Genomic DNA, 27,194 nt, shown 5'->3' on the forward strand with positions numbered 1-27,194 from the left:
AGGTTTGTCACAATGGGTCAAATTTTGTGTTTACCTAAAAAATGAGTAGGAGGGGTCTCAAAATAGTTAGATATGTATTGAAACCAAACTTGACCCTTTAGGAGTGATGATGACTTTCCAAGTGATCAAAGTGAAAAAATTACAAAAATTGTCAATGACAACTTTGATAGGAATATTAGAAAGTCACCAAGAAATGGTTGGGGATCGATGAAGAAAGTTGGTACTTGGACAATAGAATTATATAAGCTCATTTGAAATCATTTTGAGGGGTTGGAGTTCCCAGTGTATGAAATATTGACTAATAAAGAAAATTGTTACATTAAAAAACTATCACAATGATCTTGTAACTTAGAACTCTATATTCTAATGGATTGAAATGAGTGGTTTGATTACATGGTTTGATGAATCATTTCAAGTAATTTCTTAGTGCATTAATTAAGTTCCCATTTTATGTTTCGGTAGTTGTAAATACATTTTTTCTTCTTGGTTAGTTCATTGGCCTAGGTAGAGTAGTTGGTGCTGAAGCCCCATACAACCAAGCCAATGGTGCAGCTTATGAAGACCACAAAGATAGCTATAGGAAATCAAGGAATTAATTGGCAAGTTATAAGAATTAGACTAATATGATGATTATAATATTTGTAATGTCCTTAATAGGACTAAATGAAATTCTAATGGGCTGTCATTGTCCAAGCACAAATAACATTGGAGTGTTTAGAGTTTAGGAATGTTAGTGATCATAAAAGATTGAAATTTGGTTAATGGTCTTTTTGTTTAAAGGGATTTCATAAAATATATGTTGACATTAGTTTGAGTTTTTTCTATTTTAAAACCAAACCATTCAACTAATTGATGAAAGTTGTATTGGTTTTGAGTTAGTTTTAGGCATTTCTTTATTATTGTTTTGAGTCTCTATTATAAGAGAGACAGTCGGGTGTACGAACAAAGGAGAAAGATAGCAATAAGAAAACTCTATTAGTTGCAACTGATTTCCATTACTTTGGATCTCTAATCAATTGCTTTGTATTCAAAATATTTTGACAAGGTTTTATGCCTGAACTACTATGTTTTATTGATACATTTCATAACATTGTAGGCTTACTGTCATACCAGTCTTGACTTAAAATAGTTACTCTTGATTTCAATTTCCTATTATAGTAACACCTTAGGTAGAATGAGGATCATCCCATGAATGTAGAGGCCTAATTGTTGACATGTATTATAATCTGCCAATAGTGCATATGTAGTTTTGTGGGGTACAAAACTAATCACAGGTTGAAGATATATTGGAATTGAAAGCTGTATATAGTAGGGAATATTCTGCCCGAATGTGGAGTGAATACTATGTTGGAAAAATATATAAAATATTGAATTTGTGTGTGGAGGTAAGATTTTGAGGGAACTCTAGTCAAATAAGGTTTGAGTCAAGATTCATGGGCTGTAGTGTTGTAGGTCCCAAGAGGTCATTCATTTATGAAATTTGATCATTTGTGATCATCTCATGACTCTGGTGTGAGTTTGGAGAGATAAGGATAGCAGGTGTGATTTCCCTTATTAAATTGATGAATTGTCATGCTTAGATGTGGGGTACAGTTATGTATAATCCTATTGGTCTATGGTAACCATATACAATCCTTCACTATGTTATAAAATTCTTTAAAAAGCGTATTAGGAAGTGTCTTTAGATTGTCAAACATTTTGAGGAAAACCAAAGTTGTCCCCCATTTGTAGTGACATCATTTTTAGTTGAATAGTGTGATGGTTGCATATATCCAAGATTTGTAGAATGGTCATTTTGTGGCTGCCTATAGCTAACCAAATCATTGTAGGGATGTTGACCATAACCTTGTTGTCCAAATGCGGCATATGCTTGTTGATTGGCTCCATTTTGCAGGTAAGAAAGTTGGGTACAGGCATAATTCTGAGTATACTCAATAGGAAATGAGAGTTGTTTCCTATACCCTGTCCATGTTGAATCTTGCTAACCATAACCAAGTTGAGTTGTGCTTGAATGGGAAAATTCCTATATAGAGCTTTGTGGTCTAGAACTTTCCAGTGTTGACCCTTGCTATGGGTATGTAAGTTGGGTTGATTCTTGTTTTCCATAGCATAGTAGAGAATATAGTTGTTACCTAAATCCTAACTGTGGTATAGGTTGTTGCCCATAAGTAGGTTGGGATGGTGCTTGTTATCCATATCCAAAGTATGAAGCTCCTTGTTGAGAATAGTTAGACATTGCAGGTGTTGGTTGGCTATAACCCTACTAGGGTGTAATTGGCTGCCCCTTCCCTTGTGGTGTATTCCCTCAATTTGAAGAAAATTGGGGTGGTCCATATCCTTGTGATGGAAGTCCATCTTGTTGAGTAGTTATAGGTTGTGTAGTTCTTGGGAGGGCATAATATTGATTATTTTAGGCTTACTAATCATATCCTTGTTGTACATCTTCCTAACATCCATATCCCTACTATGTAGTTCTTTGATTCCCATAGGCTTAGTTCCCATAACCTTGTTTAGGATACCATATTGGCCATATGTACTTCCTTGCACATAACAACCAACCTAGGGCTACCCAAAGCCATAGTTTCTTTTAGTTGAATGTGTGCTAATATGTCTTTCTTATCCATAGTAATCATAACCTCCAAGCTGTTGCATTAGTTGACCATATGGTTCAGATATGCATTGGTGAGGTGGACTGGAGTAATGTGTTGATTATTGATACAAATACCCTTGTTATTGCATAGGAGGTGCATGTGGTGGACCCCATTATGGAGGAGGTTGTGTAGTGCCTCTCCCATTTGACTTTTGTAAGTCATCATGATGAATGCAACCCTATCAATCTTTTATTATGTTTGATTGTGTTTAGGACCATGAGTGGTCTACACCCTTGTGGTGAATGGAGTTATGTTACTGTGTCTATTACTTTGATTATGCTTATGGTTGACTTATGAGTCTATGACTTGATTTATGGTTCACTGAGCTTTGTGCTAGTAGTTACAAAGATTGATATGGTATCATGATGTTAGTCCATGATTACCCTGAGATGTGTGCATAGATTGCACTATGTACTATTACCTACTACATTGGACTAGGTTCATGTAGCAATTTAAGTCATGTTTATGACTGTGTTTACTTGTGTATTTTAAGTGACTTTTTGATGTTGTGTAAACTACCATTATTAAATGCTTTAATAATTAGAAATGGATTGTCCATGTTGGATTCATTGGTTATGTGCTATGGATATTTATCTTGCTATATTTTGATCTTAGAGATATTTTTCTACTCATGCTATGTTTAACATTTGAGATGACTCAAGGGTCAGATGTCATACTTTGATTTTAGTATCATAGATATTAGACTAATATGTTGTTTAGTTGATCATATTGCATGATGATGCCATTTTGAGATGATATTGTGTTTTATGATGATACCTGGTTACTTGGTATTTTGATATATCTTTGATTATGTTATGTGATGGATTTAATGCTATGGTTATTTACTTCATTCCTGCATTGTTATGCTTTATGTCAACATGAGTGATGCAAATGGATTATTTTAGTATAATTAAATAAATGGTTAAATTAGGTGATTTAGTGCATTTATTACTTCAGCTATGTTATTATATGCATTTTTACTTGATTGTGTTGTTTAGTGTGCATGATTTATATCCCTAGAAGTGACACATGGAGTTAGTGATTTAGCCATTCATATTTTACCAATGTCATCCTTGTATGGTCAATGCATCCTTATTTTAATTTATTAATTAATCCTTTTTGTGATTATTAAATTCAAACTCATTTGCATTATATGATTAGAAAAGTAAGCGTGTCTGTGCATTTAGAGGTTTCCATTGTCATGAAAGTTGTTAAGGAAATTTTTGCATTTTTGGGTTTTTAAGCCTTTAATTGATTTATTTTAATTTCTGCCAGATTTTCCATAGATAACTTCTTATTACTAAGAATAGCCTATTTTTTTTTTGGGTTGATTCAGGGTTTAACTAGGTTGGCTAGTTATTTTCCATAATTGATTATTCATTCAGAAAGTGAATAAGTATCCAAAAAGGAATTTAATTTCTCACTTCTCACTTTTGAATTAAAAAGTTTGAGAGCAAAACCCAAAATCCTCTTCATGAGGATTTACTATTTTATTCATTGTGGGAGCTATAGGTATGGGATCATCATTAGATTAGGCTTTGTTGGATTCAGCTAAAGGAGATCTTGGATTGCCATGATTTTTGGCTACTTTTGCAAGCGTTTATTTTATGGTTCAAATTCCCATTTTACTCTTTTGGCTATGAGGTAAGGCTCTCTCCTACTTTGTTTCAGCTTATATTTTTGGTTGCCATTTGTTAAGTGACTAAGACCTAGTGTTCCCCTCTATTTATATATGCTAGCTCTACCTGGTTAGGTAGGTATGGGCATTTCCCTATTTTTTAGGTTGACAGTTTGGGGTTTTGCACTAGTATGCTAGTTGCTCTTGCATACAGACTCGAAACCTAGATTTTATTTGATATTTGTGGCTTTTGTGCCTTAAGATCAAATGTGTTATAATTTCAAAGTTTTTGAGTTTTTAGGTTTTTTCCCTCAGTTTGCATGTTGCCCAATTTTCTTGGGATTTCTTGGCATGAGCTTGATCATGGACCTAGATCATCCATTTGGATGTCAGTCAAACCATTATTTTAGTTTTATGTTTGCATTGGGATATATGCCACATCCATACACTTGACGTCATGTTTAGTTGAGTGATTTTACACGTATTGTTATGGTTTCTTCTAGACCTTTTTATTATTTTGTGGACACTAGGATTCATGTAGGATCCATACTCCTGGATTGAGGCTGGTTGAATGAGTTCATGATGTTTGGTCTTGTTGCATAATTAAGATTCGTGTAGAATCCATACTCCTAGATTGATGGTGGTTGAGTGATTTCATGATGTATGGTTTTATTGTCTTTGGGATGTGTGTCACATCTGCCCTTCTAAGCTATTATTTAGTTGAGTGTTATTTTTGCCTACATTCTCATCTAGCCCTTCTGTTTGATCTTCATGATGGTGGTATGCTACACATGAGCACTTGTGCATGCATTTTTTAGATGACTTGTGAGGCCTGACCTCCCATTTTTATTTTAGTGGAGTTATGTTCATGTGGGGTTGGGTTGGGAATTTGCATGCCTATGGGCACTCATCATGTGATGAGCATGGGTATGTAGGGTAAGATAGTGGAGGGGCTCCTCTTGTAACCTATTTAGTTTCCTTGACGTGGTGTATGTCTAGAAGTTTCTAATAAATGATAACTTAATAAATTAATAGATAATTAAATAAGATAAAAAATTATGGTCATCATCTCGAGGGTGGTGCCGAGGGGAATGGTTATTTATTTCAGCACATTAGCCTCCTAATGGTGTACTAAGGGGAATGATTTAATATGTGCTATAGCTTGGGTAATTCTTAGTTACCAACTCTCCACCAAAGTCCCTACATAGTTACCCATACATTGTCACACTAGGACCTATTGTACTTGCATTGTGGCATCATCTTGGTTAGTCATCATAGTGTTTGGCATGAGCATTAGCCATCGATGTTGTACTTTATGTGCCTTTGTGGTCAGATGATTATCTCCATTAGCATGGTGTGAGTGGGCCTACAAGTTCCATGTGGTTGTGAGGCATAGTTACCCATATCACTATTGGGGACTAGTGTACAAAGACAATCTTTTGTCCTAGTGTGACAGTTGTTGGATATTTTCACTTGATACTTTAGGCTTCAATATCTAGACTCCAACATGGCTACTACATACATTGAAGATGTTAGTGCTTGCAATGGTAGTTTCTCTATCATATTTGAGAATTAATGTTAACAAAGCTGTTGAAACATTCAAACATTTCTATTAGAAATATTAATCATTCTTGCTTAAGATTCATAGTCTCTAAGATTCACATTTATAATTTCTTTTATATATTCTTAAATGGTCTGTTTAAATGCTCTCCAATTTTCAGATTGTGGAACTCGATACCCTTGAATTGTGTTGTTGCAAGATATACTTGTCAAAATATGGCCTTGGGTAAGTATTTGGAGCTAGGGTTTTATATTCAAAGGTACTTAAATAGACAATAAACACATATTCTAATGAGAGCTTTGAAGTGGCCATAGTTTTTTTGAAATTATAGGATTCATAGTTTTCTAACTCTTATAATCAAGCATTTTTTGCATTTGCAGCTAGCCATGCTCTCAAAACTCTAAATTGTACTAGTGTTAATGGTAAGCAAATGAGAAGAAAGTTTTCCCACCGTGATGCAAGAATTTAGAAGAGTATCTTCGCAAACATCTTCATCAAGGTGAAAATGTTTCATCAAAAATTTAACCTAGATATCGAAAGTCTAAAGAGCTTGAACTGTACTATTATTTTGTCTTTGAAGTGTAGAAAATCTATGAAGGTAGCATTATTACTTTGAGATTAGCTTTCAATGGAAAGAGATTTATCTTGTGATTCCTATGTTAGACTGTGTTAAAGTTTTGATGATTGATATAAGGTACATGGTTTGGTAGTTCCCAAAGTATCCACTTCATTTAGTGAAAGGTAAAAGAACTTATTCTTTAAGTGGGAGCTAATAGAATAGTTTCTCTTCTGAAAGTAGAACATAATCAAATGTGCTCTTTAAGTAGGATCTAAAAGAACAAGTTTTCTTCATTAAAAAACCTAAAAGAATCAAACTTTTTTTCATTTGGTATAACATAAATGATTAGTTTATTAAGTGGAAACTATGAGAACTTCTTTGAGTGGAACCTAAATAAACCTATTCTAATAGATTTAGGTGCATAAATGTTTAGTGTTTTTGAAGTCCCTTTTAGGATATTTTACTACAACATGAAAGAAAAATATGTAAAACAATATAAATAGTCTTAAAATCTAAGTTTACTCAGAAGCCAATTAGATCACATCTTCGGCTAAATATTTAATAAACTATCCTAAGATGAATGGAAGTTGCCAAAATCATGTATAGCTTGGTTGTACCTCTATACAACTATGCTAATGACAAATGTTGTCTCAATATGTTTATCTCATTCTTTTGGTTATCATTATGTATGTCAATATCTAGCATAATTAAGTTTAAGATATATAATATAATTTGTCACTAAATTTACCATCTTTCTTGCTTCCTGTTATAACACATCTAGATGTCCATAAGGTGAAATTTGCCATTTTTTGCACTATGGTCTAGGATGAATCAATGCTTTTGGTTTGGCTCCTATTAAAACTATACCTAATAATGTGATGTCACCACCAAGGAAACAACTTGGATTATCTGGAGATCCTAGTTTGACTATTAATGGTTATAGAACTCGACTATGCAACCATTTCAACACTCTTGAAGGTTGATGCTTTGGAGAAAAATGTCACTTTGCTCATGGAGAAAGTGACTTGCAACCCTCAAATAATCTTTGTCAGCTAAACAGGTCCATGAAAAATGAGTTTCCCATGACAAATGAAGTTCCCATGCAAAGTGCTTCTATAACACATAACAATGGTCCTCCAAAAACATACCCCAACTCAACATGTTATGTAGATGCAACAAGATATGTAATTTCAGCTACCTATCTTGACAACACTTTGTCCAACAATACACAGACTTATGGAGAGCCTAATCCACCAAGTGTGGTGGCTAATATGGCTTTTGTGCCAAATTATGATTTGATCATCATTGCCCTTGGATATCCAACTATGTTGGTAAGGTGAGATTCATCCGATTGTGACATTTGCAAATCATTAACACCTTTGGAACTTAGTATAATGTTTCATGTATTGGAAATCTCTAAAAAAGAAGTGATATTGGAGTTGGTTATTTTACTTATGGTTGTAGAAGAATAAATGGGATTTCTTCTTCTTTTTGTTTATGGAAACTTTTGCAATGTTAATTGGTGGTATTGTTACTTTTTAGTGTATGTCTTCTTTACTATGAAATAAAATCAAGACCAATTTATTGATTTACTTTTATTTTTGATCATGTTTAAGGTTTAGACAATTTTTAACTATAATATCTATTTGGAAACATATTACTAGTGTCAAATCAAAGTTCTCCTCCCTCCTTTATGCCATAGATGAACCATTTAGTAGCTTAGCATCCTAGTGCATTAGCATTTTAAATCACGGACTTTCTCCTTGTGTTTGGTGTGACAATGTTGATTGGCATAAATGCATCACAAGTAAGTAGTTATTAAGAGAAGAAATAAATTAAATAAATTAAATTTGGGAAATTTAAATTGAGCTGATTTGTGTTGGATACAATTGATTAATTGTGTGTTGTCTTTAATGTTACAAAAATGTCATATCAATTGATAGACAATGCTTATCGATCTCACTTGGTTAGTGAAGATAGTTTTCCTTGTCTACCGAGTATTCACAAGTTTACTCTGAATAGATGATAGTGTCTACCAAGCTCACTCAAGTGTTGAGGGAATTGAGGTAGAAAAAGAGTGTTAACTAAGCTCACTCAATTAATGAATAGAAATTTGGATAGAGTTAGTATTCATTGAGCTCACTCAGTTGCCAAAGGATTTTCACAAGCTTGCAATTTCACAAGTTTGCAATGTTAACCAAGATTTTGTTGGTTAACATAGGAAATCATTCCAAAGTTAGTTTCTACTGAGTAGGGTCATCTTATAAAGGATTTTTCTTATTTTGGCATATGAAGCTTAATTACTTTATGTATTGATTCTAGCTAACTATGATGATGAATATTGGTTATTGTAATTTGAATTTGGGTTGACTTGACAATTTGGAAGGTATAATAAAAGGTCAAGTTGAGATTTCTAGTGTGTGTGCAAGTGTGTTGATTGAATTGAAAAGAAAAGAGAGGGAATGAACTTGGAGGATCAATAGGTATCCTTGTAGAGTAGAAAAGTAATACTCAATCAAGAAGGATCAAGTTTAAGTAGAAAAGAGATCTAGATTCAATAATTCAATTGCATCACAATCACGTCATTTCATTGTTACTCTCTAGCCATTGTAGCAGTGATTTAAAATCTCTTAACATAGATGGTTTAAAAGTCAGTTGTAAATCCTCTAACAAGGTGGAATTTCCATTGAATTTTTTAAAGCCCTCTTGTAAGGCCACTCCTAGCAGGGTGATTAACTCCTCTAATAGGGTCACACCTAATAGTGTATTTTGTAACCTTTAACAGGGTTGGCTCCTAACAGGGCTCACTTTAGAAGAGTTAAAAATAGTAACTAGTTATATTGGTAGTTTTTTCCAAATTGAGTTTCCATGTTAAATCTTGGTGTCTCATGTGTTCATGCTGTTTCTCTTATGCTTTCAAGTTAATTACTGATAATGTTTTAAGATCTTCTAAAAATAATTCACTCTGCATTTATTGAGTTACATCAATTTTTATTTTCTTACCATACATCAACAATAATTAGTTTTCTCAATCATAAATATTATTTTTGACATTTAAGGGATCTAAGATTTATTTTAGTGGTAATTGATTCACACACACCCCCCACCACCCCTCTATATTACTCTTATATTTCCAACAATTGATATCAGAGTTTTTAGTGCTTGCAAGAAAGGTTTCAAGGACCTAAGTGAAAGATTAGGATGTCTTATAAGAGAGAGATTCCAAAGCTAAACAAATACAACATTTCAACATGACAGGGACTCATGAGACATGATTTGGCCACCATTAGTGATTTAGGTTACAAATACCTTGATGAAGAATGCAAAACTCCTACTGGTACATTATTTTTTGGAGATCTTACTAAGAAAAAGAACCACAACATCATGATGATTGATATTGCATCTTCTCTCAGCTATGATGAATTTGATGAGATCAAAGACTGTAAAAACTACTTTTGATATGTGAAACAAGCTAAATCATATCTATGGTGGTGATGACAATGTAAGGTTAGCCAAAGAAAAAAGCCTTAGAGGATAGTTTGATCAGATAAGAATGAGAGAAGATGAAAAGGTTGCCAAATATATGGAAAGAATCAAAGCTAGTGTCAATGCAATCAAAGCTTCTAGAGGAGAAATCAAGGAAGAAAATATTGTAAGTAAAGTTCTTAGAACCTTACTTCCTATCTATGCAATTAGAGTATTTGCTATTCAAGAAAAGAGATGTGACCCAAATCACAAGTTATATTTGGATGCCTTGGTAGGAAGATTGGTATCTTTTGAGCTAGATAACTTTGACAATTATGTTCCACATTCCAAAAATATTGAGTTTGTTGGAAATGATTGAAAAGATCTTGGAACTAGTAAAGAATGTTCTCAATCATTTTTTTGTCATTGATGTCAAACTTGCTACTTGCAGGAATGACAATTTCTTTAGTGATCCAAATACTATCAATTGGTTGATTGACAAGGAGGAGGAAATCAATAAGATGTAACTAGAGCACCTAGAGAAAGGTTGAAGTTATGATGTTATAATGAAGTATAAGGATTAGCTAAGCCAGTGACAGTAGCACTGATGAGGAAAATGTGGAACAATTGGAAGCATTACTAGCTAGAAGATTTCATAGAGGCAAAGGAAAATTCAAGGGTAAGCTGCCTATCATCTATTTCAATTGCAACAAAGTAGGACATATTGCTGCAAGGTGTACATAGAAAAAGGATTACAATGAAGGCAACAAGTACAAATATAGAAGAGAAGATGATAAGAGAGATTACAAAGACAAAGGCAAGAAGTGTTATATTACTGAAAAGGATTCCGATGATAATGATGATGAAGTTGTTTATGTGGCCATGAAGGACTAGTCTAATGAAGAAGAGCCTATAATACTGGTAACATGTGTGAACAAGAATGACAGATGGATCATAGATAGTGGATGCTCACATCGCATGATAGTAGACAAAAGTAAGTTTGTTGACTTTACTTAGTATGATGGAAATAATGTTAGATTTGGTAATAATGCTCCATGTCAAATTAAAGGAATAGGCTCCATTAAGCTTACAGAGCTAATTTCATGTGATAATGCATACAATGTTGAAGGACTAAACTACAATTTTCTAAGTGTCTCGCAGTTAGGCAATGTAGGGTGCAAAGTAGAATTTGGAAACAAAATTGCAAAAACCTATGATACTGATGGTAAATTGATAGGAAAAGGAGATCAAACAAGAAGTAATCTATTTTATCTTGATATGGAAAATGCTTCTTGTCTTGTTGAAAAATTTGATGATGAATGGTTATGGCATAGAAGGCTATGTCATGTCAACTTTGATGATCTAGTCAATATCAGTAAAATGAAGAAAGTTAGAGGTTTACCTAAACTGAAGAAGCCTAACAACATCATGTGCAAACAATGTCAGTAAGGAAAGATGACTAAGTCATGTTTCAAGAGTAAAAACTATACATCTAAAGAAGTACTTGAGTTGGTCCATACTGACTTATGTGGTCCAATAGAAGCACAAAGCTACAAAAGAGATAAATATATAATGTTGTTTGTTGATGACTATTCCAAGATGATGACTGTTATGTTCTTAAAGAAAAAAATTGATGCTTTTCAAATGTTTAAGTGGTATGTGGCTAGAGTTGAAAAGGAAATAGGAAAGAGTTTGAAATGCCTGAGATCATATAGAGGTGGTGAATTCACATAAAATGAATTTAAAACATTTTGCAATGACAAAGGAATCAAGAGACAAACATCAGCTCCTAGAACTCCCCCATAGAATGGAATTGCTGAGAGAAGAAATAGATCTATGATTGACTATGCTAGAACATTAATGATGGAAAATAATGTTGCTCTAAAATATTGGAGAGAAGCTGTAAATGTGGCTATTCATATACTGAACCGAGTACAAGTCAAAAAAGGTACAAGTGCAACACCTTTTGAATTATGGTATGGTCACTCACCCAATGTAAAGCATTTCAAATTATTTGGTTGCAAATTCTTTATCGTTAAAGATGCTAGAAATGGAAAATTTGATGCAAAAAGTGATGAAGGCATATTCCTTGGTTACTCCACTAGAAGTAAAGCATATAAGTGTTTAAATACTAACACTGACAAAATTGTGGGAAGAGAAAATGTAAACTTTGATGAGCATAGAGATGTCCAAGTTGAAAAACCAAAGAGAATGGATAAATATAGAATCTTTGTGTATTCTTATGAAGGAATGCCTATTGAAAAGGATGTTATCAATCAAATTGGGATTCAACAGCAAGTTTTAGTTTTAGCCGAGTCACAACCAATGAATGCCAAGCTGCATTCAGAAGCCGAGTTGTAGAGTAAAGTAAATGCACATTCTAGTTTTGAAGTTAGTACACATGAAAGAGATGTAGAACTACTTGACAATGAAGTGCATAGTGACCCTAAATTTGAAAGAAAAAACATGGAAACAAGGATAGAACCAAGATTATCCAAATATGTGAAGAAACATCACCCTGCTGAATAGATAATTGGTGACAAAGATGCAAGACCTATGACAAGGAATAGACTAAGAAATAAATCATTTCTAGTAAGGAAATTTGAACCTAAGATAGTATATTTTGAATTACAAGATGGTGACTGGTATAAAGCTATGGAAGAAGAGATTGATCAAATAAAGAAGAACAAAACCTAGAGTTTGGTTCCTAGACTAGTTGACAAGAATGTGATTGGCACCAAGTGGGTATTCAGAAAAAAGCTAAATGAGAATGGTGAGATTACTAGAAACAAATATAGACTAGTATGTAAGGGTTATGCCCAAGAAGAAGGATTAGACTATGGGGAAACATTTTCCCCTGTTGCTAGAATGGTAGGAATAAGAACTTTACTTGCATATGCTCCATATAAAGGCTTTAAAGTCTATCAGATGGATGTAAAGTCTACTTTTTTGAATGGTATATTGGAAGAGGAAGTCTATATTGAACAACTAGAGAGATTTGTTAATGAGAACAACAGGGATATGGTTTGTAAACTACATAAAGCACTCTATGATCTGAAACAAGCACCTAGAGCATGGTATGAGAGACTTCACAAGTATCTAGTGCAAATAGAATTTGAAAGAACTGATGATAATAACGACATGTACATCAAATCAGAAGAAGGTGAGGATATTCTTGTATCTAGAATCTTTGTGGATGACATAGTTTTTGGAGGAAAGGAAGTGCTTTGCAAAAGTTTTGCTGACAAAATGAAACATGAGTTTGAGATGTCTATGTTTGGAGAGATCAAATTTTTTGTTGGATTGCAAGTACATCAACTAAAACATGGTATATTTATGACATAATCAAAGTACATCAAAGAGATACTTAAAATGTTTGGATTGGAAGACTCCAAACCAGTTAGCGCACCAATGGCAATAGGACATAAGCTATCCAAAAATGATGTATTAGCTAAAGTCAATCAAACAATGTACAGATCCATGATTGGAAAACTACAATATGTTGTACATAGTAGACTAGACATAGCATTAACTATTGGAATAGTGGCTAGATTCTTTGCTAATCCTAAAGAAAATCATCTCATGGTAGTAAAAAGAATAATGATTTATCTCAAAGGAACTGATGATTTTGGCCTACATTACAAAAAGAATGAGAAGTTTGAGCTCAATACATACACAAATGCAGATTGGGGAGGCAACATTGATGATAAGAAAAACACAAGTGGAGGAGCATTATTCTTAGGTAAAAGGTTAGTTACTTGGACTAGCAAGAAACAAACATGCACATCTCAGTCCACTACAGAATTAGAATATGTGGCAGTAGCAGTCAATTGCACAAACATTGTGTGGCTCACACATCTATTGAAAGGAATGAAAGAAGAGGTAACCAAACCTATGATATTGTATTGTGATAATACAAGCGCTATAAACATATCCAAGAATCCAGTAATGCACGCAAAAACCAAGCATATTGCAATCAAGTATCACTATGTCAAAGAATTGGTAGAACACAAACAAGTGAAGATGGAGTACATTCACACAAAAGAACAAATTGAAAATATCTTCACCAAACCATTGCCCAAGGATGCTTATGAATATCTTAGAGGCAAGTTGGGGGTAATGTCCCTAACTCAAGCAGTTTAAAGCAACAAAGAAGTTGCCCTGCATCAATAGGAACTAATCATTGAAATATTAGAAGAATGATGCAAAGGATGACAACAAGAGAAGAGACTCGAGATTAGTCACAAGCATGGTGACAGAGGGAGAAAACATGAATTGCAAAGCTTATATTTCCTATGTTAAAGATAATACATCTTTGTCATTTATTGCAAAGAGGGAGATATATGCAAAAAACTGATCAATACAAAGTAAGAGGGAGATTTATGAGAAATTGAAAGGTAAAGATATGGAGATATATGAGATCAGTAGTAAGGATGTAGCAGTCAAGAAGGAAGTAGAAAGTAGCAGAAAACGTATATAATTTTGGTGGTAACTAAGTTGATCAATTGATCAGTTTGGTTTGCCATCAATGCCAAAGAGGGAGATTGTTGGAAATGATTGAAAATATCATGAAACTAGTAAAAAAAAATTCAATCATTTTTTTGTCATTGATGTCAAACTTGCTACTTGCATGAATGAGAATTTCTTTAATGATCCAAATAATATCAATTGGTTGATTGACAAGGAGGAGGCAATCAATAAGATGTAACTAGAGCACCTAGAGAAAGGTTGAAGTTATGATGTTGTAATGAACTATAAGGATCAGCTAAGCCATTGATGAAATAGTGTATTGATGTCGTACTCTAAGACACAGAGAATGGGCACACTAAAACACATCAAAGATGTAAGGTTTAGCTAAGTCATTTGTAAAGCCTAACTAAGTTCATTAGAGAGAGTCGAGAAAGCTAGTTAGTGCCAAATAGATTCTCAGTTGAAGTCAAGAAAAGTTTAACTTTAATAGGTGCAGAGTGAAGATCAAGTGCCAAGTGATCTTCATGTGCCGAGTGAAGATCAGGTGCCGAGCATGATACAAGCGTCAAGTAACATAGAAGGAGACGAGCATCAGAAAATCAATAATGTTGAGTTGCTAAATTATTTTGAAAGTTGAAGATTCACCAGATCTGAGCCGACATGGTAGTTATCTAGAAATTTTTGAATCAAATAGAAGATAAGAATGATGAGCTGGTAGCACAGAACACTATGTAAATTTTTTTTGCTGAATACAACTGGATTCTAGACAAAGTTTCTAGATAAGAGAAAGATATGGGATAGATAAATTGTATCCTACCTAATCTATTGAAACCCTAAAATTGGAGAGGGAGAATTGAGCAGGAAAGGTATTCCAGATTTCTATTTAAGGAGTCATAAGATCATGAAGCAAAGTAGAGGGTCAAGCATAAAAGTATGAAGTGTTGAAGAAGGTGCTAAGGAGAAAGAGAGCACATATACTCTATTTCGATAGATGACCATAGATATGATTGCATTGGTATGATGAGCAAGAAGACTCAAGGTGATGAAGCTTGAGATGACAAGCTATCAGAGCTGAAGTGATTAAAGCCAAGAAAAGGATTGAGCTGAAGTGTGATCTGTAATCTGCAAGATATGTTGTAAGTTTTATTAGATCAAAAGCCATTATTGTTACTCTCTAGCAATTGTAACAATTAGTATAAATCCTATGGACTTAGGTTGGTTTAATAGCCATGTAGCAAATTCTTTAATAGGGTAACATTCCAAGTGAATGTTCTAGAGTCCTTTGACCAGGTCCATTCCTAACAGTATGGTGAAATCTTCTAACAAGGTCACATTTAATAGTGTGTTGTAAGCCTTTAACAGAGAATTACTTTGGAAGAGTGAGAATTGAGTAGCATGTTACTGGTGGTTTTTCCCAAAATGGGTTTCCATGTAAATCACCGTGTCATGTGTTGATCTTGCATGTTTTATTCCTGCATGTTGATTTAAGCTTGGATGGATGAATAGTTTAATGGGCTCACTATAATTGATGAAAAATTATTATTAGGGCATTTAGACCTTGGATATTATTCAAGGTAAACTTTTGCTCAAAAAAAAAGGAAAGAAAATAAAGGACAATCAATCAGAAAGTGAAGAGGAAATAGAGGAAAGTTCAAATAGAAATCTTTAAGTTGTTGAAGCTTTACTTGCAAAGAAATATTCTAGAGGTAGAGGAAAGTACAAAGGTAAAGCTCCTTTAATTTACTTTTCATGTAAAGAAATTGGTCATGTTGTTGCCAGGTGCCCAAATGGAGAAAGAAAGGATGAGAAGAAGAGCCACAAGTACAAAGGCAAGAAGGAATCTAAAAGTCACAAATCCTTTAAAGAAAAAGGTAAGAAGACTTATTTTATGGCTAAAGATTCTAATAACAGTGAAGATGAGATAGTGTGCATTGCTGTAAAAGATGAATTTGATGAAGAAGAAGATAAGATGGCACTTATCTCTCATGTTAGTAAAAATGATACATGGATCATAGATAGTGGATGTTCACATCATATGACTGGAGAAAAAAAAATGAACACTTTGAACACTATGATGGAGGTAGTGTAAGGTTTTGAAACAATGAACCTTATTGCATAAAAGGAAAAGGTCACATCTCATGAGCTAATGAACTTGTATGTAACAATGCCTATTGGGTTAAAGGACTAAAACATAACCTACTAAGTGTGGCACAACTAATCAAAATTGGATTCAAGGTAGAATTTATGCATGGAAAGGAAAGACTAATGGATGACAAAGGGAATCTGATTGGATTAGGCAAAAGAATAAGAGGTAACCTATTTTATCTTGATCTTGGTGATTTCTCATGTTTTATTGCTCAAATGGAAGAAAGTTGGTTATGGCATAGAAGACTCTTTCATGTAAACTTTTATAATATGGTCAAGATAAGAAAATTCAAAAAAGTAAGAGGTATCCCTAGTTTGAAGAAACCAGATATTGGTTTATGCAAAACTTGTTAGATTGACAAAATGTGAAAGACTAGTTTTAAGAGAAAAAACTATTAATCTAAAGATATATTGGAAATTGTGCATCATAAATTATGTGGAACTATTGGAATAGAAAGTTATAGTGGAAAAAATTCTCTATTCTTTTTGTTGATGACTACTCTAGAATGATGATTGTTATGTATGTTAGAGAAAAGTCAGAAGCATTTGAGAAGTTCAAATGGTATCTGGCAAGAGTAGAAAAAGAAACAGGAAAAAGATTGAAATTCTTAAGATTAGACAAAGGTGGTGAATTCATCTCCAATGAATTGAAGAAATTATACATTAAAAGAGGAATCAAAAGGTAAGTATTAGCCCTTGGCACTCCTGAGTAGAATAGAATAGTTGAAAGAAGAAATAGATCCATCATGGATTGTGCAAGGACTCTAATGATTGAAAAGAATATTGCTATCAAATACTAGAAGGAAGCCATCAGCACTACAGTTCATACTTTGAACTAAGTATAATTGAAGGACTTAGATAAAACTCCCTACGAATTATGGTATGGCTACAAACTCAATGTAAGTTACCTAAAAGTATTTGGCACTAAATGTTATATCTTGAAAGAGTCTAGAAATGGAAAGTTTGATGTGAAAGGTGATGAAGTTATATTCTTATGATATTCCTATAGAAGTAAGGCATATAAATGTTTGAATTTTTCTAGTCACAAAATCATAGAAAGTGCACATGTGAGAATTGATGAGTTTACAATAAAGACTAAAGAAGAAAGAAAAAAGGAACTAGAAGATTACAAAAGATTTATTTACTTCAAACCTAATATAGTTCCAGGCATGTCTAACAATAAGGAGAATTTATCTCCCAAGTCTTCCATAGTTACCAAGTTTCAAGAAGTACATGCTAAGTCACAAGGACCCGAGTCACATTATAAAGACTATTGTTTATGGTACAAACTTGGAGGAAAACTTGACCTAAAGGTATTTATTGATGCTGATTGGGCATGAAATCTTGATGACAGAAAAAGCACAAGTGGTGGAGCTTTCTTTCTTGGAAAAATTCTAGTATCTTGGACAAGCAAGAAGCAAAACTGCACATCCCAATCCATAGCAAAAGTAGAGTATGTAGTAGCAGTAGTGAATTTTTCTAACATTATTTGGTTCAAACAATTGCTAGAAGGAATGAAGGTTGAAATCAAAGAGCTAGTAGTCATGTATTGTGATAACACCAGCATAATTAACATATCTAAGAACCTAGTGATGCATTCCAAAACAAAGCACATTTTTATAAAATATCACTTTTTTAGAGAACTAGTATAGGACAAAGAAATAAAATTGGAATATGTCCATACAAAAGAACAAATTACAGAGATATTCACCAAGCCACTACCTAAGGATACATTCTTGTATCTAAGAGGTAAGTTAGGGGTCATTCCTCTATCTGAAGCTCACTAAATAAAGTTTAGTGAATCATCAACAAGAATCAAGTTAAAAATCAATCAATTGATGCAACATAATTAAGAGAATATTGCATATGAATTAGTACTGAAGGTAGATTGATACAAATTGGACATGTTTTGTCTTTGGCATGTGTTGTCAAAGAGGGAGAAGTCTACTATCATATCTTTATCTTTCTAAAATTTTGTAGTAGGAAAAGTTTGAAAAGAAGTTATGCAAAGGGAGAAAACAACATAAAGAAGAAGTTCTTGTATAAAATCAAAGAGGGAGAAAATTTCTGTAAAAAGGAATCTTGTTCTCAAAATTTCATCATGCTATGACATGTTGTGTTACCATAAATTCCAAAGAGGGAGATTGTTGGCTACAATTTATTAATTGTGTGTTGTCTTTGATGTTACACAATTGTCATATCAATTGATAGAAAGTTCTTACTGAGCTTACTTGGTCAGTGAAGATGGTTTTCCTTGTCTACTGAGCATTCACAAGTTTACTCTGAATAGATGATAATGTCTATTGAGCTCATTTAGGTGTCAAAGGGATTGAGGTAGAAAAAGAGTGTTAACCGAGCTCACTCGGTTAATGAAGGGAAAGTTGGATAGGGTTAGTATTCATCGAGTTCACTCGATTGCTAAAGGATTTTTGCAAGTTCACAATGTTAACTAAGCTTTTGTTGGTTAACATAGGAAATCATTCCAACGTTAGTTTCTATCGAGTAGGATTAGCTTACAAAGAATTTTTCTTATTTTGGCATATGAAGCTTAATTTCTTTATGTATTGATTCTAGCTGACTATGATGATGAATATTGGTTATTATAATTTGAATTTGGGCCAACTCGACAATCTAGAAGGTGTAAATAAAAGATCAAGTTGAGATTTCTAGTGTGTGTGCAAGTGTGTTGGTTGAATTGAAAAGAAAAGAGAGAGAGTGAACTTGAAGGATCAATAGGTATCCTTGTGGAGTAGAAAAGTAATATTCAATTAGGAAGGATCAAGTTTAAGCAGAAAAGAGATATGAATTTAGCAATCCAGTTGCATCACAATTAGGTCATTTCATTGTTACTCTCTAGCCATTATCATAGTGATCTAAAATCTCTTAACAGAGTTAGTTTAACAGCCAGTTGTAAATCCTCTAACAAGGTGACAATTCCATTGAATTGTTTTAAAACCTCTTGCAAGGCCACTCCCAGTAGGGTGATTAAATCCTCTAACAAGGTCACACCTAATAGTGTGTTTTGTAACCTTTAATAGGGGTTGTTTGTAAGAGGGCTCAGTTTAGAAAAGTAAAAAATAGTAACCAGTTACATTGGTGGTTTTTCCCAAATTGGGTTTCCATGTTGAATCTTGGTGTCTCATGTGTTGATGTTGTTTCACTTATGCTGGCAAGGTAATTATTGATAATATTTTAAGATCTACTAAAAGTAAGTAACTTTGCATTTACCGAGTTACAATAATTTTTATTTTCTTACCGAGCATCAACAATGATTAGTTTTCTCAGTCTAAACATTATTGTTGATGTTTAAGGGATCTAAGATTTATTTTAGTGGTAACTGATTCATTCCCCCCTCCCCTCAGTTACCCCTTTTGTGTTTCCAATAGATTTGATCATATTAACCTATTGAAATTGAGAAATCACATCTTTGTACTAGAACAAATAATTGATAGTTTGAAGTCTCTTGAACATTGTCCTTCTATAAATATTGAAAATTGATAAACGATATTTTCTCTATTATTCAGCATTATGTTGGAGTTAATTCCAAAGGTTAACTAATTGAGATTCACATTTTAGTGTTCATCTTTGAAAGGTTCCTATTATGAGAAGGGACAATTTCTGTAAACCAAAGTACAACTTATATCATGAACATGGAAAATTTAAGCCATGCAAATTCCATATTGAAGATAATCATAGGACTACAACATTAAGTCAAAAGTTGTAGCTTTCTTGAGAAAAAGAAAACAACAAAGTTTGAGTATATATAGAAGGCACATGAATAACTTATAACTGAAAGTAAATAATAGTAAACATGAATATATATAACATTTCAAAGCTAACATGAATATATATAGTAGGAACATGAATACTATATAATTGAAAGTAGAATAATAGTAGACATCAATATATACAAAATGCACATGAATACTATAGAATTGAAATTTGAATATGTAGATAGATAAGAGTATGTGTTTGATATGCAGACTAAGTTGTATAACCTTCGAAACAGATCCTACTCAAGTAAGGTTGGTGAAACAGACCAAGAGGCTTATAAAATATTTTCTAAACTAAGACATGATAAAACTAAAATAGGGGGTTCTATTTGATATGTTATGTATCTTCTTGGTCAAAACTCACATCAACTACATATTCTTAAAGAATTTTACATGATTGATGTTTCCTCATTATTCCTATTTTCTCAATATATTTGGTTGATTTTAAACAAATATGTTATAGATGATAGTATGCCAATTTTCTTTAATAATTTTATTTTATATAAATGGAACTACAGCCCTAAAAGCACATGGCTATGCTTTCATTTTTTTATTTAATGTATTTCTATATTAGTAGTGGTTAGTACATTATAGTCTTATACAGTTGAATTAAATACAAGTTGTAGAGAATTTGAAATACTATGGTTATGCTTGTGTAGAGTATTACTCTAAAACATTTGTGAGATAGACTCAAGGGTATAGTATTATGTTAAATTTGAATATATTCATGCCACATTTTCTTTTGGAAAAAAATGAGTTTTGTATAGATATTTCCTAGATAACCACTAAGCTATGGCATCTAAATGCTATTTTGTGTAATATGATGCAAGTTGCACTAGTAATAGAGCGTAAGGATGAAGAGATATCTATAAAATATTGCTCATACCTTTGGAATTATAAGTCTAGCCTACTACTAATATAAATTACAATTATTTGGAAAAATTACTCAGCAACTCACAACCTTCGAGGAAAAGAAAAAATCTGTCAATAGCTTTAGCATATGGCCTTGATGTCATGAATAAGGTATTATAAAAGAAACCACATATATTCATTCAAAATAATTTGTCACGTATAACTCAACTATGTGCAAAAAAATCAAATATTTTGAAACTACATACATTCTACACATTAAGCTTCAATTTTGAAAGTTACTTATAGTTATCTTTTACTATTTCTTTTTAGTTACTCAAGCCTTGTTTTAACAACAAGCTATTGGGTATAGGGAAGTCATTTTTAAGACTATTAAAAAATTATGTTTGATGCATTTCCCAAAGATGCGATTAGTACAAAATACGATATTAAGATATCATTCCAAGGTTGAAGAATTCATATAGAAACATCGTTTAGCAACTACTGCACCTCAAATATTACTTGAGACAAGCTTAGCTAATTCAATCATAACTTTTACACTTTCTATTGTAAAGATGCTTGTTGAGGGGCATAAATGTTTCATATACCCTTTTATGATGCCTTTAGTTCATGTTCTTTAGTACTTCACAAGAGAGATGGGATAAATTTTTGGAATTACAATAAGAAAGGGGTGAATCAGTGCTCTAAAATTTGACTCATAAAATATTCACCACGTATCCATCTTATACATTCAACAAATAAACTAAAATACCATGTAAAACATATACATGTAGAGCATGTAAGTAAGTATTCACACATATATGACACAAGATATGATTACCAAAAAACCCTCCAATGGGTGGGGATAATACCCACAGATCTTAATCTAGGGAGGTGTGAGTAACTAAGGCTAATTGGCACACTCAACTACCAAGATCACCATGCAAGAGTTAACACAACGAAAGAAAATATAATAGAGAAAAACACTATAGAGGGAGAGAGAAAAATATTATTTATTTATTCATGAAAATATCATCATACATGCCTAGCTATAAGGGCTTTTCAACTATGGCCAAATACAAAATACATTCAAACCCAAGATCTAGTTTCAAGTTCAGATTTCCAAGCACATGTGCTTTTTATTTCATATCCTCCTTCTATCATCTATATTTCTCCAAGATGGATGAATAATAATTACTAAAGACTTCAAAACAACCTCTACTTATATAATTCTAATCCAAAAGTTGGCCCAAAATGCTAAGAACTAAATAAACCTAACATTAAATACTTGAAGAGCTAGAAGTCAACTTCCAACAGAAATTAAATGTCCAAAAATTGATACTTAAGAAAAATCATGATATCTCCTAGCTAGGATTGAGTTAGAACTTGTACTTCTAACTAAAGGTATTACTTTAGGAACTCTTCAACCTCTTAAGGGAACAAATTCTGATTCATTAAGTATAAGTGTGTATCCATTCCAAAAGTCACGCAGAGAAAGCTATCGCACAAAACTACTAGAAATCAATACTCTTGGAGAATTTCCATATCTCACAACTTATCATGAATTGGGACTTACACCTTTGAAAAATAGGATTACTCTAGGTCGTCTTCTATACCTAAAATTTTCAACCCCTAATTCATTTTACAGAATTAGTTACACAACCCAAAATATGTACCCAAAAACCAAAATAAATACAGCTCCAAAAACAAGGTAAAATTGGCTCAAACCATAACATGATAACTCCAATCTCTTTGCGCATGTTGGCGCTCAAAATTTTAGCCTATTGAATAAATTAAGCCTTATAAATGCTTTTTGATGCATATCTACCTGACTGTACCTTTGAGCTCTATGAGGTGTTTAATTCTTCTAGCACCTTTCATTCAGTATGTCTATGTGTTCCATGAAGTTAAATTGACATTTTGAGCCATTTTGTGATGTCCTATTTTAAGCAAGTGTCAATTATGCATTTTCACAAGTGTCAAATAGTGATAGGAGGTTGTGTTTGCAATCAAATATCTCATACCTAGAAATCTTTCATGACCCACCACTTTGGGAGTGTTTAGTGTCCATACCAAAGAACTTTTGTTTCTAATTTTGAGTCATTTTGAACCCGTTTGACTAGGCTTTGAATCCCTCAAAGTTGGTAGTTTATTATTTTCATGCTGATGCACTTTGTTCATAATTGTAGGAGGCCCTGTCTGACAAGTTGTAACTTTGACCCAGTTGACAAAAATGTTGAAATTCCTTTTGCATTGCACTGTAGATGTCAAAGATTTGTTATGTTTCAAGTTTTAGCTTATGATGAATTTGTTTAATTAGTTTTCAAACCCGATTCCAAATGCAATTTCTATCTTTTTATTGGTGTCATAAAATGCAAATTGATTAGTACCCTTATTTGTGGCATCATATCTAAAAACCTATGATAGGTGAGGTTAAATGGATTGTACCACTATGTTCTTCTCTAAGAATACTTTACGTATGCCAATTTTCAAGTCATGCTGAATCCATTTGCACACTTTTCTAGGTCATTTCCATTTGCAAAAAATACGTTTCTACCATTGTTTCTAATTGTCAAAATGCAAGTAGCCTACTTTGACCACTCGCCATTTGTGCCCAGTTATTCATCATGAGCCCAAATCATAGATTTACATTCATCTCATGACAGTGAACAAACACCTCAGTTTTCATCTTCCTAAGTGTCCATTTGTCTAGTTTTTAAAGCCAAATCCGAACCTTGTTTATTGCTTTCTAACATGTTTACTTGTAGGTAATTTTGAGAAGGCAACTTTGACAACGAATATCTTTTGACCTCGAATTCATCATGAGATTAGATTCAATGGGGTAAGAGTATGTAGAAGAGAGAAGTAGTGGGTTAGATTCCAGAGCCTAGTCAGAGGATTGGGTCAGCTTTTAAGGCTACTCAAAACCTCTTGACATGAAATTCATAGTTTGCAGATCTATGGTAAAATGAGTTTCAATGGACATAGTAGTGGTTGAATTTATTCCAAATCAGTATCAGCTAGTCAGTGAGGCAATTTTAAGATTTAGTTGCCTGGAAATGAATTTTTTTTTAGCTGGACCCACTTTTGGGTCTAAATAATCTTATCAAAATGATAGGGAATTAGGGGAAATGGTGATCAAGATGAAGATGGAGCTTGGATGGATCAAGTACACAAAAATTCCAAAAAGGTTAAAACAACACAAAAGAAACCCATCAGTCACGAGATGAACTCTACTAATCACCAAAAAATAGACCACAATTACTATGACAAGGCTAAGAGATTTGTGCCATCTACTCAAGTTGCCAACTTTGGATTGTTAGACAGAATTTGTGGGAAAAGATTAGGGAGGAGGATTTAGCATTATTTCTCCTACTAGTGGCACCTCTATTTTTGCCCAATCCTCAACTTCCATGCCCTTGACATGACAGAGAAAATTATTGACCCTCACATGTATGGACTTGAGTTTGAATCTTTTGCATAGAATGAAGGTGATCCCATAATCTATGACAACCCATTAGTTGATGGCAGTCAATGCCATAAACAAGGGAGCCCACAATTTTTAAGAAAGAAGCCATCCACACTATGGCAAGAGTATTCAAAGCTACAAAGAGGCAACAACAACAAAGGGGGAATCTGCGAGTATGAGAAAGTCCCTTTCCATGTATGAAAATGAAAAAAAGAAAGAAACATTAGGGGGGGCACAATGAAAATAAACAGAAACTTCCATGTTAAAATAGAGCAAAGCCCACACAAATAGTCATAAATCCACGCCCAAACTAAAGGAAGGCCATACCATGACAGAGGTCCCTTGTAGTGCCCACAACTCATGTGGAAAGAGGCAAGAGTATACATGGGGAGGCAACATAATAAGAAGAAGACCATGTCATGTTTTAAACAAAGCCATAGTTAGAGTTTCCAAGACCCTACACCAAGGACAAGAAATGAAAGCCACCCACATCTGCAGAGCCCAGTTTTATTGTAAAGGAAGATGCCATAAAATATAAAAACAAACCAACCCACATTGATAATATAGGATGGTGGCTTGTGGAGAAAACATAGTGAAAAAGAGGATCACGTTGGAAGAAAGCTATGGCAAGAAAAGAATGAAAGTAGGCATGTAAAAGAGGAGACCCTGGGCTTCAAAAGGAGCCATCAACATGTAAAATCCATGTAGGGGTCCACATTAGTAGAGGATTAGTGTATAAGACAAGCTACCCCATGCAAAATAGAGTAGGGGCAAGAATGGTTTTAAAACCATTATCCCACATTGGTTGGGAAATGGGATTTATAAATCTTTAAATACAACTCTTTACAATACACATAATGTCCAATCACATGTGCTTTTTGTGAAAACCATGTTGTGTTGCATGGGACATATAACCAATTTGGAAGTGATGTTAGTGTGATTTCAATCATAATTTTAAACAAAGATGCAAGAATGATGACATGGCAGGTTCAGAGGCAGTGAACAAGATTGTGCCACATGTTCCAATCAACAACTGGTGCAAGCCTACTTTGCAAAGATGCCTAGAGGATAAAAAGTGCAGGCACGTAGAAAATTGACATGTGGGGTAGGTCCTAGCTAGCTATGAGGTGGTGCAACAAGAGTAGGTTCAGGTGTGATGAACAAGATGTTGCCATGTGGTAGATCAAATGACATACGCAATCCTGCAAAATCAAAATGTGCACCAATTAAGTCTTGCAGGTAAGCAGGTGCGTGACATGTGGCATCAGACCTACTTAGATGATGATATGGTGGTCCAGTGGTGGATGATACAGTAATCAAGTAGCCAATCAAGAACCACCACGTGGAACCTGGTCAAAGAAGAGTTGACCCAAATCGAGATAAGGGGAAAAATAAAAATAATAAAAATATCAAATATTTTAATCATTTTCTCAAGTTTAAAGCAGACATCCTGAATCTTTACCAGGGGAGTGATTTTCAAATGAACTTTTTGAAGGTTCCTAGTAAGCTAAATATGTGATGTTATATATCGCCGAAAGTGGGAGAGAATGAACTTTCTAATTCTAGGTTAGTTTTTACATAGGAAGTAGTCTTTTTGAGTTTAATTTGGTTTTCTCTCAGGTTATCAATTTGCAACTACATTCAGGTATCAAAGTTCATAACTAATTTTTGACATGGTAATGACCTAAATGTGGTTAAAAGGTAGTGAAAATGTAGTTAAAGTCAAATTTGGTCACCCATATTTAGTAAAAACTCAAATTTTACTAGAATTTTCATGAAGTTTTTAGATTTTGATGACTCAAAAGGTTTTCATCATTCAGAATGAGATAATTTTAAATCAGTAATAGGAAAATGATGAGAAAAAAGATCAGATCAAAGTGGAGAGAGATTAGAGAGAGTTTTTTGAGTGCAAGAGAGAGAATTTCAAGTGGACACATGTCAGTTGCAAAATAGATCCAGGAATTCTCTCTCTCCTATATCTTTCTTTCTTTCATTATTTGTGAGGGTTCCAATTTTTTTGGAGAAAAATTGCTCATTACTGTGATACCATGTTCTAGTTCCAGTCTTGATGTATTCCCAATACTGTGACACCATTCTTCAACGTTTATTCTTGTATGAAAAATAGTTTTAGAGATAATACAGATAGTTTATATTTGTTAGGTTTTTCATGTTTTTGATTTCATGTATTTGATTGTATTGTTTGAAGGAAATGAATACATATGAGCAAGAATTTCATTAGTTTCATTCTAGTTATTGTCTCCTATCTAAGTAATTTGTAAGTCTTATGTGGTCTTGGAACAAAGATCTGAGATCCATTTTGCATCCCCTTCAAGTTCTATGTCTAATGTATGTTGTTATTGGAACAAAGGGCCAAGTAAATACTTCATATGTTTGACAGGGTTTTTGGTTATTTTGAGAAGGATATTTCATGAGAATGAGGTCTAATTGAACAACGATGTCTAAATCACAAGGTGATTAGATAGATTGGATGTCTGGGTATATGGAATATGTCTTTATATCATAGATGTATGTATTAAATTCATGAAATTGCCCAATGGATTAGGCACTGATCAGTTATAGGATCACTTGTTATACTGCTACATACTTGAGGTTTTGTTGAATCAACATCATTTA

At 33.4% G+C, this 27,194-nt stretch overlaps 1 pseudogene; it reads right to left on the minus strand.

Annotated features, from left to right (window-relative positions):
- Positions 1-1,681: 1,681 nt before the first annotated feature.
- The window catches only part of LOC149538066 (uncharacterized), a 40,840-nt pseudogene continuing 15,327 nt past the window's right edge, over positions 1,682-27,194 (minus strand).

This window comes from Cupressus sempervirens, chromosome 9 (genome assembly GCF_028749045.1).
Source record: "Cupressus sempervirens isolate cs-2001-9-10 chromosome 9, ASM2874904v1, whole genome shotgun sequence".
NCBI classification, from domain to species: Eukaryota; Viridiplantae; Streptophyta; class Pinopsida; order Cupressales; family Cupressaceae; genus Cupressus; species Cupressus sempervirens.